Source organism: Theropithecus gelada, chromosome 8, assembly GCF_003255815.1.
Source record: "Theropithecus gelada isolate Dixy chromosome 8, Tgel_1.0, whole genome shotgun sequence".
Classification (NCBI taxonomy): Eukaryota; Metazoa; Chordata; class Mammalia; order Primates; family Cercopithecidae; genus Theropithecus; species Theropithecus gelada.
Window position 1 is genome coordinate 87,170,503 of NC_037676.1, and position 14,584 is coordinate 87,185,086.

Here is a 14,584-nt window from a genome sequence, read left to right on the forward strand (position 1 = left end):
TTCTTGCAGCTTTATAAGGCAATATAACTTGTAAGGCATCCACTATTTTAAATAATAATCCTTATGGGAATAAAGTTCAACAAATGTTGTTGGTCAACATATAAATATATCTTGCTGCATTGGGAAGGATCTCAGATGCCTAACCTTCTCATATCTGCCTATACAACCCTTCTACAAGATACTTATCAAATAAAAATCACTAATAACTCTCCCTGACAAGTGAGTGGAAAGGTCAATGTTGGTTGACTTTTTTTTTTCTTCTTCTTCTTTGAGATGGAGTCTCTCTCTGTTGCCCAGGCTGGAGTGCAGTGGCACAATCTCAGCTCATTGCAACTTCTGCCTCAAAGGTTCAAGGGATTCTCCTGCCTTAGCTTCCTGGGAAGCTGGGATTGCAGGCACCCACCATCACAGCCAGCTGTCATTATTATTATTTTTTTAGTAGAGACAGGGTTTCACCATGTTGGCCAGGTTGATTTCGAACTTCTGACCTCAGGTGATCTGCCTGCCTCGGCCTCCCGAAGTGCTGGGATTACAGGCGTGAGCCACCACGCCCGGCCCTTGGTTGACTATTAACTGCATACCATATTCTATAGCTATTTTACATATGTTGTTTAATTTAATTTTCACAAGGCTCTTGCAGCATAGATATTCCTGTTCTCATAATGCAGCTCAGGAACCTGAGATGCAGTTTCTTAGTGATTTTTCTCAAAGTCACACAGCTGGTTAACAATGTCACCAATACTCAGACTCATGCCCTCTGTACCTTAAATTCTTTCCACTCAGTCAGCCTTGTTTATTACAAAGTACATGTTTCTCTCATGCCCATTTTTCCCAGACAACAAATATAGTCCTTCTCTTCTGCAGAGAGACAGATCCAATTCCTTTAACCTTTCCTGAAGTGCTTGGGTCTGAGTCACTTAACACTCTGGTCTTTCCCCTCTGCATGCCCCAATTTGTCAGTGTCTATATCTATACTGAGAATCCAGGTGGAGAGTGTAGACTAGACTTAGCACCTTTGTTGTTCTGTACATACTTCTATTATGTTAAGTAGACTTGAGTTGACTTGGGGAAGAGTACAGGAGTAAACTTATATAACTTTCAGTTCTTTAAAAACAGCCACTTCTGAAAAGAAATTATGTTCTGCTTTTAAACCATATGTCCCACTTCATGTACTTTTGCCATTAGTTTTTGTACTGTAAGTGCTGACTTTGTGTCTATCGCAGTTAAATTCTCTTTTGTTAGATATAGCCAATTGTTCCAGGCTATTGAGATCTCCTATCATCCAATTTATTTGGTTTTCTCCCAGATACATATCATCAGTCCATCAGCATCCACATCTGAAGAGTTAACATAGAAGTGTTGAGCAAGGCTTCCTTTTTCTCTGATATCATTTGGATAAAGGAGAATTAAGTTGTATGTGTTAAAATTGATTATTTTCTGATTTAGTGTAGTAAGAAGAGTGCTCAAATATAGCCTGGAGCACTTTCCTTGTTTTTGTCCTTTGAAAACTAGCATATCTTCTTTTCAGCCATTTATAGCCTCATTTTCTGAACTCTAAGATGAGGGTCAGAACTAGATCACTTCTAAGGTCCTAGTCATCCCTAGTACCCCAGGGCTCTCCACTGTATGCTATTCAGAGATTTTTAAAGCTATTCTGAAAAATACATCATAATTTCTCTTATTTTGGTTGATTTAGTTTTAATAAAACATTTTCTTAAAGATGGAAAGCAATAGAATATAACAAATGTTGATAGTGGATCATGGGGTAATATTAACATTAAAGAGCAGAGATGATGTTATCAACAAGAAGCAAATGACACATTCTGTACCTTGTTTGAGGTAAAGGAGACGATTTATAAAACTAAGAAATGCAAATTACATTATCAGATTCATTTGTAAATATATACATTAGAGCTGCAGCTAATGCAGAACATTTGAAAAGTCATATTTTCAATTACTGTTAAAACAAGCTGCCAATGGCTTTTTTTCTCATCAAAGAGTTGCTACTGTCTGTGCAATGATGTTAATTTTCATATTTTCTCTTTTCTTGGATTGTTTTGATTTTCTTATGAGAATGGAAGCTCATGACAAGAATAAATGTCATTTTAACTATTATTTCTGTATTACTGTTATGTTCAATTGTGTTCAGAAGAATTAGAAGCAGAATTTCATTTAAACATGCTATACTGTATACAAGCCACATTAGTGAGAAAGTGCTTATTTATCCTCCTTTTATCTGTTAATACAAATTAAGGCTGCGGTACACTGAAATTGCAAAACAGTAACAAAGGAAATGCAAGAACGTGAATGTATAGCTGAGGAAGCCCTTTTATACACATTTTCTCATTCTCACGTAAGCTTAAAAAAAATTACCTTAATTTTATGTGGATAAACTATGTTTTCATAGTCATTATTCATCTGTTCATCAGGTAACTCTACAAAATTGGTAGTATATACTATGCTGTATAAATGAGAAACCTGAGTTTCCAAAATGATAAAGGTTTGTTCAAGAGGAGATCACAGGGCTAGGAAATGAGCTCTGGTTTTCAGCCTTCATGTGTAGTATTCTTACCACTAGATTACAGCTCCCTGTATTTAGTCACTTGCTACCATCTAAACAACACAGATAGGGAAAGTAGAGATTTTCTGAGTCTCAATCCAATCATCAATACTATTACTGTCCATGAATATTGTATAGTATTTCCTATACAATAAACACTACATAAGAAAAACAGAGATACCACCTATTTGTGTGATCATAGGGCACTGGTTTTAAGCTTCAAGTAAGTTCTTCTTGTAACATAATAGTTGTATAATTTTCCTGATAGGATAAAGTTGCATAAATGGGGTAAAAGCACTTAGTTCAATGTAGAGAATATGGTGGCGGTTTGGAAAAGGAATAGTTTCTGCTTTCCTGTTCTTTGCATCTCTGAGTCTGGTTTTTTTGTTTGTTTCTTTGTTTTTGTTTTTGTTTTTTTTGGTGGTGGTGTTGTTTGCTCGTTTTTGAGATGGAGTCTCGATCAGTCTCCCAGGCTGGAGTGCAGTGTCGTGATTTTGGCTCACTGCAAGCTCCGCCTTCTGGGTTCACACCATTCTCCTGCCTCAGCCTACTGAGTATCTGGGACTACAGGTACCCACCACCACACCTGGCTAATCGTTTGTATTTTTAGTAGAGACAGCATTTGACCATGTTAGCCAGGACGGTCTCGATCTCCTGACCTCGTGATCCTCCCACCTCGGCCTCCCAAAGCACTGGGATTACAGGCATGAGCCACCACACCCGGCTTCTGAGTCTGTTTTCTTATCTGTAAAATGCAAGAGGGGGAATCATTTCATTTGTTCATTTATTCATTAATTTATACAAGATATATTTATTATGTATTTACTCTAGTCTAGGGACTGTAATAGTGCTTTTCTTAGGAAACTAGCATAGAAAATGGCAAGAGCAGGGTGAAGAGAGAGCATAACGTAATGAAAGTAAGTTATTTGTATGAAGGTAGTCTCTGATTTACCTTCCTGCTCTAAACTGCTATGTCTCTATAACTATTCTATTTGAACCACCAAGTGAACTGCCACCAGACTTTCTTCTTCACATACATCCACTTTATCTCCATTACCAATCACGAAGTGGTGTTCACATGAAATATCCACTGAGGCATAACTTTGATCTGTTTCTTCTTTTAATAGGATTTTCAACTCAGCCAAGCACCCTTCAATAAGGCCTTATTATGTGCTAAGTAAACATGGTATACATAGAAAATAAAAGAGTGAGACTTCAAAAAGCTTACAGTCTTATGCATGAGTTAGATGCACAGATGAATAAAGACAACTGAGAAGTATGCATACACTTCTATAAGAGAATAAATGAGGAAGTTACTGATTCTGCCTAGGGGTAAGGGAGTAAAAACATCTGGAAAGTTAAAGGAAGAAGACAACACTTGAGCTGGCTTTTGAAGGGAAAAAGAACGGGACGGGCATCTCATAGTAGGAGCTAGTATAGCCTACTTGGTGGGGAATGGAAAACTGGGACATTATGGTGCCCAGGCTGTGAATATATCCATATATCAGGTTAAGGAGAGCTGACTTTTATTCTGTAGGCAACAAGGAACCACTTAAACATGGTGTCTGATTGGAAATGGGGTGTGAGGAGAGTGAGAGTCACACATATGTCCAAGGTTTTCTAGTTCAGGCTATTGAGGGAATGATCACATGAGCAGAATAGAAGAAATAGGAAACACATGATAAGCAGTGGCAGGCTCAAGTGTAAGGTCGAGGAAAGGGAGCAAAAAGGAATTATGTCAGTCTTGGACATGAATTCATAAAGACAGACAATTCATTAAAATAGCACTTGCAATAAAAATGTCTCCCATTAGAGTCTATTTGTAAATGAAACATAATTAATCATTTGTGAACATTTCATAAATATTGGACCTGGTCCTAATGGTGAATAGCTAATCCATTCTCTAGGGAAAACATTGTAACTTTTAATAAATTGCTGCTTCAAATATGTTATGTACATTACACAGTATCTGTGGCACTCTAAAATAATAATTCTCCCCCAGGATGTGAGTTTTCCAGCATGCCAACTTTCAATTAATGCTCAATAATTGCTAAATGAGAATAATTGTATGATGGTTTTGCTTCTATTTGTAAAGTAGACAGACCTTTCCTCCTTGATGGAAAGCTAACAGAAAATATCAGAGAACAAAGACACTATTTATCAGAGCCGAACAAGAATGGATTTTTATTCACCCAGAGGTGACTCCCTCCTACTTGCAGGGAACTCAGCTCAGTAAGACATGTATATATATTTTCATCCTGTTGATTCTGTAAAAATCAATCATCTGGTACCATTGCCAAATATCACTTTTGGCTATCATACAAATGCCTCTTGTAGCAACCTTCCCATCCCACCCAGATGACCATGAGAATCAAGACTCTCACAAGTCATTTCAAGAGTCTTTAATATTGTCACAAGATAACCTACAGTTATCACCACCATTTTAAGATCATCACAATTGGTGGTGGTCACCATGAATGTGGGTTATATTACAGTAACTCCAATGATTAAAAAAAATAACTTTCAGAGCACAGACCAAGTAAGGTGACTGCAGCAAAGTATCTCTGGTGATTCATTCACCACTGGACCTACGTAAGTTTTGTTTTCAGCCTTCATGGTGGCTCTAGCACATCATGGGAAAAGGGATGCTGAAATCACCTAAAATGTCCCCCAGAACCTTGAAAGTAGAAATGAAAGTAATGGAGGCTAATTTTAGCTAATGCTAAATAGCAAAAATCAATATGAAGGAAAAATACCCTGGTCATTTTCACTTCATTGACTTGTACTATTTGCCGAGAAATGTTTACCAATTAGCTATTGATCATTTTATTCATTTTCTGTCTCCTTTTATAACATCAAGGATAATACACATTCCCTTTCAGAAGTTTAATATTTCCATTATCATTATCTCCCTTTGCACTGGCAAAGGTTTCCTTCCATTTCACCTACCCAGCCAGATGGGTCCGCTTAAACTACAGTGTGAGGAGGAGAGGGAAATGTTTTCTCCCCCTCCCCATATTAATACATCCTGTCCTTCTGAAACTGACACAAACACGAACACTGACCTGCCTCCCTGGTTTACTTTGAATGTATGTTATTGCTTAGGTCTACATAGCAATTGCAGTCTTTTTCTGCTCAGGATCCTATCTTTCCTATGCAACCAAATTATTGATGTATGGTTATCAAGATCCACAAGAGAAAATACCAAAAAGAGTGTATATTTCTAAAACTCAAACCTGAATATCCTTACACCTGGGTAATTGAGGGAGAGTTCTCTACTTCAGAAATCTCCACAAATGAATGTTGAAATGCTTTTGTACTAGAAAAGGTGTCAAACATTCACTTTATTGATGGTTTAAAATTGTGCAAATGCTTGTTTAGTTTGTTTGGTGGAAAAAGTGTTAGACCTACCTCCTAAAATAACCTGAGCATTATCAGTGTTTGAATTTGATCTTTTGTTCCTCAGCGTTTTGGGCTGCATAAAGAAAGATACAAAATTTCCTAAAAGGTAATGTATTTAAGGAACTTGCAACCATTAGAGATACTCTACAAATTTTAGTTATCTTCATCATTATGATTATTCAAAGAAAACATCTATAATAAAGTATTTTAGGAGGTTTTTTTTAAAATTATACTTTAAGATCTAGGGTACTTGTGCACAACATGCAGGTTTGTAAAAGTCAGGAAACAACAGGTCCTGGAGAGGATGTGGAGAAATAGGAACACTTTTACACTGTTGGTGGGACTGTAATCTAGTTCAACCATTGTGGAAAACAATGTGGCAATTCCTCAAGGATCTAGACCTAGAAATGCCATTTGTTTGTTTTTTAGACAAGCTCTCACTTCATCACCCAGGCTGGAGAGCAGTGAGCGTGATCTCAGCTCACTGCAACCTCCGCCTCCCGGGTTCAAGTGATCCTCCCACCTCAGTCTCCTGAGTAGCTGGGACTACAGGTGTGTGCCACCGTGCCTGTCTAATTCTTTTTTTGTATTTTTGGTAGAGACAAGATTTTGCCATGTTGCCCAGGCTGGTCTCAAACTCCCGAGCTTAAGCAATCTGCCCATCTCAGCCTCCCAAAGTGCTGGGATTACAGGTGTGAGCCACTGCGTCCAGCTTGAAAAGGTTATTTTTATATGTTTTTAGCTATGATGATGTTGCTAAATCTCACACAGTCAACTAAACAGGTTAATGATTCCTATAACTTCTTTAAAAATAAAAATTTTTAAAAGATTATTTTACTTATAGTATGTTCCTCACATTTTAACACTAAGCAAATATAGACCTTTTATTTAAAATGTTCAAAAATGTGCTGACACAATACCCATTAAAATAGTTCTGCTGCAGGCAATTCTCTCTGCTAGGCTAAAGAATGTCCTATTTGCAGTTTTCTGTTATGTTTTTAATGCATGAATATCCGTTAATATCTTCTGTCATATAGAAAGAATAGGGTAGGGGTTGAGGGAGAACTTAATGCAGAGAATCCATCTCTAAGACCTTTGCGGTTTATGTTGCTAGGCTTCAGGTTATTTGAAAGACTACATTTCTATTTGTTTGGTTTGAAATAGTTTATGATAAAAATCCAAGGAAGTAAAACCATGCAACCAATTTTAAAAAAAGAAAAGTAGCAAGAATCAATAATTTGGTGGGAACTGAGGGAGGAGGACAGGTAGGATCAAGCAAATCAAGCAAAAGTTTAATTATACTAATAAAACTTATGCAGTCACAAAGTATTACATGAGCACAACAAACTTAGCCATGATATTCCTGGTAGTCAAGGTGAAAACAGGAGCAAAATAATCTATGTAACCATGTAGTAAAAGAAAATAATTGAATATGTGTGAGAAGAAACTATGTTTTCCTAACTCTGTTTTCTGATGTAAACTTATTATATAGTATTTCATAGGAAGTCATCTAAACAGCATAGCAAGTACCACCCTGAGTAGCATTTACACAATACATGCATACACACACACACACAATCACACACACACAGGTTTTAAAACTGATGCCATTTTTCTTATGAGCTCAATAAAAGCCAAGGATAAACTGTAGTAGAACAAATCACACAAGATTCCTTTCCTTTCTGCTTCTCCCAAGGCAGTTTACTATACTGTGACAAATTTATCATCCTATACAATTCTAGGAGTAGTGTTCCATACACTACTACTAGACCAGGCCTTCAAATTACCACATAGCTGCATACTTGGAGAAGATAGAAAGCAAGAGTGGGCTGACCCCTCGGTTGGCTTATCCACTCAGCTTCTAAGACTAGAAGAAAAAGACCATGCTTGGATGTCTAGAACCTTTTATACAGTGACCACTTGACCTGCTACTTAAGACTCCTCTTTCTTTGAGGTGGGGAGAAGTGGAAAAGGAATAGTAAACCAAGCATGGGATAGAAAGGGGTGAAATTTCACATCATTCTTACAGTTGGCAGGTGCCAATGAAGACAGGCAACTGATTCTTTCTAACTGTTGACTTTACTACACCTTGGAAGCTGTAGCTTGTCATGAAATTGTTGCTTTCTTTTATATATAAAAGCATGGTTGTGTGCTGAAGCTAAGATCTCTTCATCAGCAGGACTCACATTATGGCCTTTTATGCTATATTCTCCTGGCATCTCACTGTGGGGTACTGAGGTTACAGCACCAACAACAGCGCTAGTCCCTACTAATCCAGCTTAGCAGGAACGTGTGCATTTCATATTGCTGGGTCATTGGGCAAGGGCTCCCTGCCTGGGATGAAGATGCTTTGTGGGTTTTATCTTGCAAAGGGCAATGCCCTTGCTTGCTTATAAGTTGAAGTATCTTCACTGTCAGTGTTGATTTCATCTGTTTTCATCATTTTGTTGATATTGTTAATTGTCTTTGTATCCAGTGACCTGTTTCTTGTTTTAGGACAGTCCTTGGTAGGGAATGTAGGGTCTTGAGCGTCCAACCTAGGATAAATTTGTAAGTCCATGGTTTGTTTTACTTTTGAAGTGTTATCTCATTCCCTTTTTGCTCACCATATCACCTTCTTCTTCTCAATCTATCCTTTCATTCAAGATTCCAGGATATGATTGTCCTTCCAAATTACTGTATGGAGGGTAGCATGAAAGAAATTGAAATGTGTCTAAAGATTTATCTCTAAATGAATCAAATTAAAGACTACAATTTTTAATGTTACAGCGTTACTGTCTCATACTGTTGGGGAAATGTAATTAAAACAAATATTTTCCCAACTCAGAAATCCTCTCCACAAAGCTAATGGAGAAAGAAAGGGCTTGTATTATTGAATAAACATTAAACCAAAATGTGGTGCACATCACAGGCAACCTCAGAGACTGAAGACAGAAAGAAATCTTACCTTTTTATGTAGCTAAACACATGCAACCTATTACATACATATTTTCAATATCATCAATAACTAGTCCTCAAGTAAGAGGATTGACAGCACCATTTGTCATAGATCCTTCATTCTAACTTTTCCTGGTAATTGGGTGACCATTTATTTATGTTAGTTAATTGACTTCATGCAAAAGAAAAACAAACTTTTCATATTCTCATGAAAGGAGGTAGTTCTGCAATTTGGAATAAGCCTCTTGTCCCCACTCTGCCTCCCCAGGTCCTTGAGGTAGACATTCCTGGTCATAAAGCTGACAAAATGCCAATCTAGTCTTCAAGTGGATTTATATGTATTTCAAAAAGAAGATGGAGTAATTGCAATTAACAGTTTTTCTAAAGTAAATCCCCCAATCAAAATAAGGGAAGGAAATCTTTATTTTCAATAGGGAGAATTAAGCCACCTGTTTTTAATTTGTATTTGTCGTTGGAAGCACAAGGAAGAAAAATCAAGGTTCAGAAAAAGTGAGCAACCAGCCAGGAAGTCTAAAACCTAGGGCTGGGGTTCAGATTTCCTGCCTCCAACTCTAAGATCATTCTCTATTTTTCTTCTAATTTTAGGTTTTTAGGGTTTTGTCTCTTTTTTTAAAAACAATAATACAATTGAGAATGCCATTTAAGGACCGACTAGTGAAGAATGATGGAAAGTTCCTCTTTTTTCACCCATTCCCTAGCAGTTAGAACCCTGTGCTTCACCTCCTGGTTGCTCCTCTAAAGCCCCTGCAGCCACATCAGGGCTTCTTCTATAACACAGTCTTCACACAGGCAGAGATGCTTTAGCAACAGACTAACCATGTATCTTCTAACAATGAAATAAATGGTAATAAACAATTTGACAATGTGTAGAAGAATGTTTGAGCCCACATAAAATGAGGAGAGGAGAGAAGAAGAAATGAATATTAACAGTGTAGATGGACGTGAATTATGAGAAACCAAACAGCCCTTTTTCCTCGGTCGTCTAGTCTTACTCTTACAATGTGAATGATTTTTTTTAAGACACATAAAATCATTTTACAAAACTGGCGAATTCTACTATCTTTATAAAAATGTATTTTCCCCTAGTCCATTAAAGTTTGAAAATACTTATTATAAATTATAAGCTAGAAGATTCTAGGTTATAGAAATATTTTAATGTCAGTTATAAGCAAGTTCTGCACAATAGAAAAGTGGCATATAGGTTTTTTTTAGTGTTGGTTGGTTTTAATTATATTAATTAGAAAATAATCTACAATTTCCTTATAAAACTTACATACACTATTTGGTGTCTTTGTGAGAGTAATTCTTATGATGGAATTGTAAGTACTAGAAGTGAAGCTAGACAGGCTTTCATTTTCCATGATTAGACAGAAGGCAAAAGGGAACACCGCATAGTCTCACTAGATGAGCAGTTGGCTGTGCGTGATGAATTCTTCACACAAAAATTCATTATTTTAGAAATTAACTGTTAAACTTTCTAAATTTTTTTCTAGTGGAATTATAACATGATTGATCATTTATTTTTATTGGTATTTCTAAACATCACAATACTCAGGGATCTTCTTCCAACTCTGAGAGTTGACATCTATTTTGCTTATGTTTATTGTATGAAAGAATCAAAGGACAAGGGGCTTGTTTGAATTAAGCATATTACATTGCAGCTGAAACTGAGATGCCACATAGTTTATGTGGGGTTTGGGGGTGCTTTTTGTTTTTTACAATTTTAACTTTTGTTTTAGATGTAGGGGGTACATGAGCAGGTCCGTTACCTGGGTATATTGCATGATGATGAGAGTTTGTGTTTTAATATTTATTTGACATTATCTCCTCTTCCCACTCAGTCCTGAAGATTTCAGTGTTCATTAGAAGCACTGGATTGGAAGTCAGGAAACCTGCAACTAAGCTGTGTATCTGCTACTCCCCGCCCAAACTAATTAAGTGATTATAAAAAAAATTTCAACCTCTTTTAAGCCCCATTTTCTCGTAGTAAAATGAAGGAGTTGAATTAAAACACCTCTTACTTGATTTCCATTTCTAACATTCTGGGATTCTGCTGTTTGCTTCCCAATCCAGAGACTAAAGTCAGACATGTATGCTTTATTGTTAAGTTTACACCTTTTTTCCTTCAAACTTGATGCAGTGTGTTACAGTATTCATGTCTTTTGACTAATTCCATCCTTTGGAGTCTATCTAAGGAGATAATTTTAAATATTTTTGAAAACATTTTTAAAAATTATTCCAAGATGTTCTTTGCAGTTTTAGTAGTGAGTAATTTATTTATAATAGTGAGTAATCTGATCCAACCAAAATATTAAGCAGTATTGGGTATGATGTGCCTATTAGATGAAATGTTCACAAAATGTTAATAATGACATGCAAAAAATTAGCATTTGATTAGAGAAAAAAACTATTTTAAGTTCTAGGGTACATGTGCAGGACGTGTAGGTTTGTTACTTAGGTAAATGTGTACCATGGTAGTTTGCTGCACCTGTCAACCCATCACCTAGGTATTAAGCCCAGCATGCATTACCTATTTATTCTGATGCTCTCCCTCTCCCCACCCCACAGCCCACAGGCCCGAGTATGTTTTGTTCCCCACTTGTGTCCATGTGTTCCCATTGTTCAGCTCCCACTTATAAGTGAGAACATGTGCTGTTTGGTTTTCTGTTCCTGTTTTAATCTGCTGAGGATAATGACTTCCAACTCCATCCATGTCCCTGCAAAGGATATGATCTCATTTTTTACAGCAGCATAGTATTCCATGGTATACATACACCACATTTCCTTTAGTCTATCATTAATGGGCTTTTGGTTTGATTCCATGTATTTCCTACTGTGAATGGTGCTGCAATGAACATATGCATGCATGTATCCTTATAATAGAATGACTTCTATTCCTTTGGTTATATACCTAAGTAATGGGATTGCTGGGTCAAATGGTATTTCTGGTTCCAGGTCTTTGAGGAATCGCCACACTGTCTTCCACGATGTTTGAACTAATTTACATTCCTACCAACAATGTAAAAGAGTTCTTATTTCTCCACAGCCTCACCAGCATCTGTTGTTTCTTGTTTTTTTAATAACTGCCATTCTGACTGGCGTGAAAGGATATCTCATTGTGGTTTTGATTTGCATTTCTCTAATGACCAGTGATGATGAGCTTTTTTCCATGTGTTCGCTGGCCGCATAAATGTCTTCTTTTGAGAAGTGTCTGTTCATGTCCTTTGCCTACTTTTTAATAGGGTTGTTTTTTTTTCTTGTAAATTTGTTTAAGTTCCTTGTAGATTCTAGATATTAGACTTTGTCAGATAGGTAGATTGCAAAACTTTTCTCCCATTCTGTAAGTTGTCTGTTTACTCTGACAATAGTTTCTTTTGCTGTGCAGAAAATCATCAGTTTTATTAGAACCCATTTGTCAATTTTGGCTTTTGCTGTGATTGCTTTTGGTTAAAAAAATTATATAAACATCATGACAAAAACTATTTAATAAAATATATGCAGAGAAAAAATAGAGCAAAATATTAACTGTAATTTTCTTTGTATGGTGGGAATATAGATAAATTTTTCATTTTTTACCCTTTTTTAAAAATTATACTTCAAGTTCTGTGATACATGTGCAGAACGTGCAGGTTGGTTACATAGGTGTACACGTGCCATGGTGGTTTGCTGCATCTATCAACCCATCATATACATTAGGTATTTCTCCTAACGCAATCCCTCCCCTAGCCCCCCACCCCCAAATAGGCCCTGGTGTGTGATATTCCCCTCCCTGTGTCCATGTGTTCTCATTGTCCAACTCCCACTTATGAGTGAGAACATGTCGTGTTTGGTTTTCTGTTCCTGTGTTAGTTTGCTGAGAATGATGGTTTCCAGCTTCATCCATGTCCCTGCAAAGGACATGAAACCATCTTTTTTTATGGCTGCATAGTATTCCATTGTGTGTATATGTGCCACATTTTCTTTGTCCAGTATCATTGATGGGTATTTGGGTTGGTTCCAAGACTTTGTTATTGTGAACAGTGCTGCAATAAACATACATGTGCATGTGTCTTTATAGTAGCATGATTTATAATCCTTTGGGTATATATCCAGTAATGGGATTGCTGAGTCAAATGGTATTTCTGGTTCTAGATCCTTGAGGAATCACCACACTGTCTTCCACAATGGGTGAACTAATTTACAGTCCCACCAACAGTATAAAAGTGTTTCCATTTCTCCACATCCTCTCCAGCATCTGTTGTTTCCTGACTTTTTAATGATTGCCATTCTAACTGGTGTGAGATGGTATCTCATTGTGGTTTTGATTTGCATTTCTCTAATGACTAGTGATGGCGAGCTTCGTCTCATATGTCTGTTGGCCACATAAATGTCTTCTTTTGAGAAGTGTCTGTTCATATCCTTTGCCCACTTTTTGATGGGGTTGTTTTATTCTTGTAAATTTGTTTAAGTTATTTGTAGATTCTGGTTATTAGCCTTTTGTCAGATGGATAGATTGCAAAAATTTTCTCCCATTCTGTAGGTTGCCTGTTCACTCTGATGGTAGTTTCTTTTGCTGTGCAGAAGCTCTTTAGTTTAGTTAGATCCCCTTTGTTAATTTTGGCTTTTGTTGCCATTGCTTTTGGTGTTTTTGTCTTGAAGTCTTTGCCCATGTCTGTGTCCTGAATGGTGTTGCCTAGTTTTTCTCCTAGGGTTTTTATGGTTTTCGGTCTTATGTTTAAGTCCTTAATCTATCTTGAGTTAATTTTTGTATAGGGTGTAAGGAAGGGGTCCAAAACAGTATGGTACTGGTACCAAAACAGATATATAGACCAATGGAACAGAACAGACATCTACAACCATCTGATCTTTGACAAACCTGCCAAAAACAAGTCATGGGGAAAGGATTTCCTATTTAATAAATGATGTTGCTAGCCATATGCAGATAGTATTTTTCTTATAACCTTAATACATAATGTAATTTTTCTTTAAAGAGAATTTTATAACCAAAAAAAGATGTATTTTAAAATTAGATATTTTCAGTGAAAAATTACAAACTCCATACAAATTACTCATGCAGGCAACAGTGAAGGTTTTGGTGGGGGGTGGGAGGGGGGGTCCTGCTGTTGAGCAAAGCCAGTGAAACACATACAGCACTTAATCTTTAGAACCAGATTGCTTTAGTCTCCGTGGTTATTAGAAAAGTTAATTTTCTAAAAGGGCAACTTCATTAACATTAGTCTCACAGTTCAGCGCAGTCCAGTGACCCTGTGTGGAGGCACAGTTCCTACTAGAGCTAACTGCAGGAAGTGGCCTGTCAGTCAGTCCAGGCCAGGACAGGATGCGGAGTTCAGTGTGCAGAGCGAAGGGCAAGGAGCAGGATATGGGGGCCAGGAGAGCAGCTGAAGTCATCTAATCTTCAAAAACAAGAAAGTCAAAATATCTGAGCCTTTAAGTGGTGCAGTGGAATAAGCAATCAGTAATACGTGCTAAAGGCAGTTCTTCCGACTACAGATTAGTGAGCAGGTAGGAAGACAATGGTGCCTGCCTAATAATAACTGCCCCCTCGTATTTAAAGCTGTAATTCAGCTGCTTTGCTGCTGCTTTTAAAGGACATAGTGTGTGTGAGCTAAAAGAGTAATGGAATAAAGTCCAGGTTGTAGCCTTAGTACGCAGAGCGTGGGACAT

At 37.1% G+C, this 14,584-nt stretch overlaps 1 protein-coding gene across 22 annotated transcripts in view; it reads left to right on the forward strand.

The window, feature by feature from the left end:
• Positions 1-14,584, forward strand: part of RALYL (RALY RNA binding protein like) — a 757,987-nt gene that overhangs the window by 583,757 nt on the left and 159,646 nt on the right. The gene's annotated exons all lie outside the window — the stretch shown is intronic.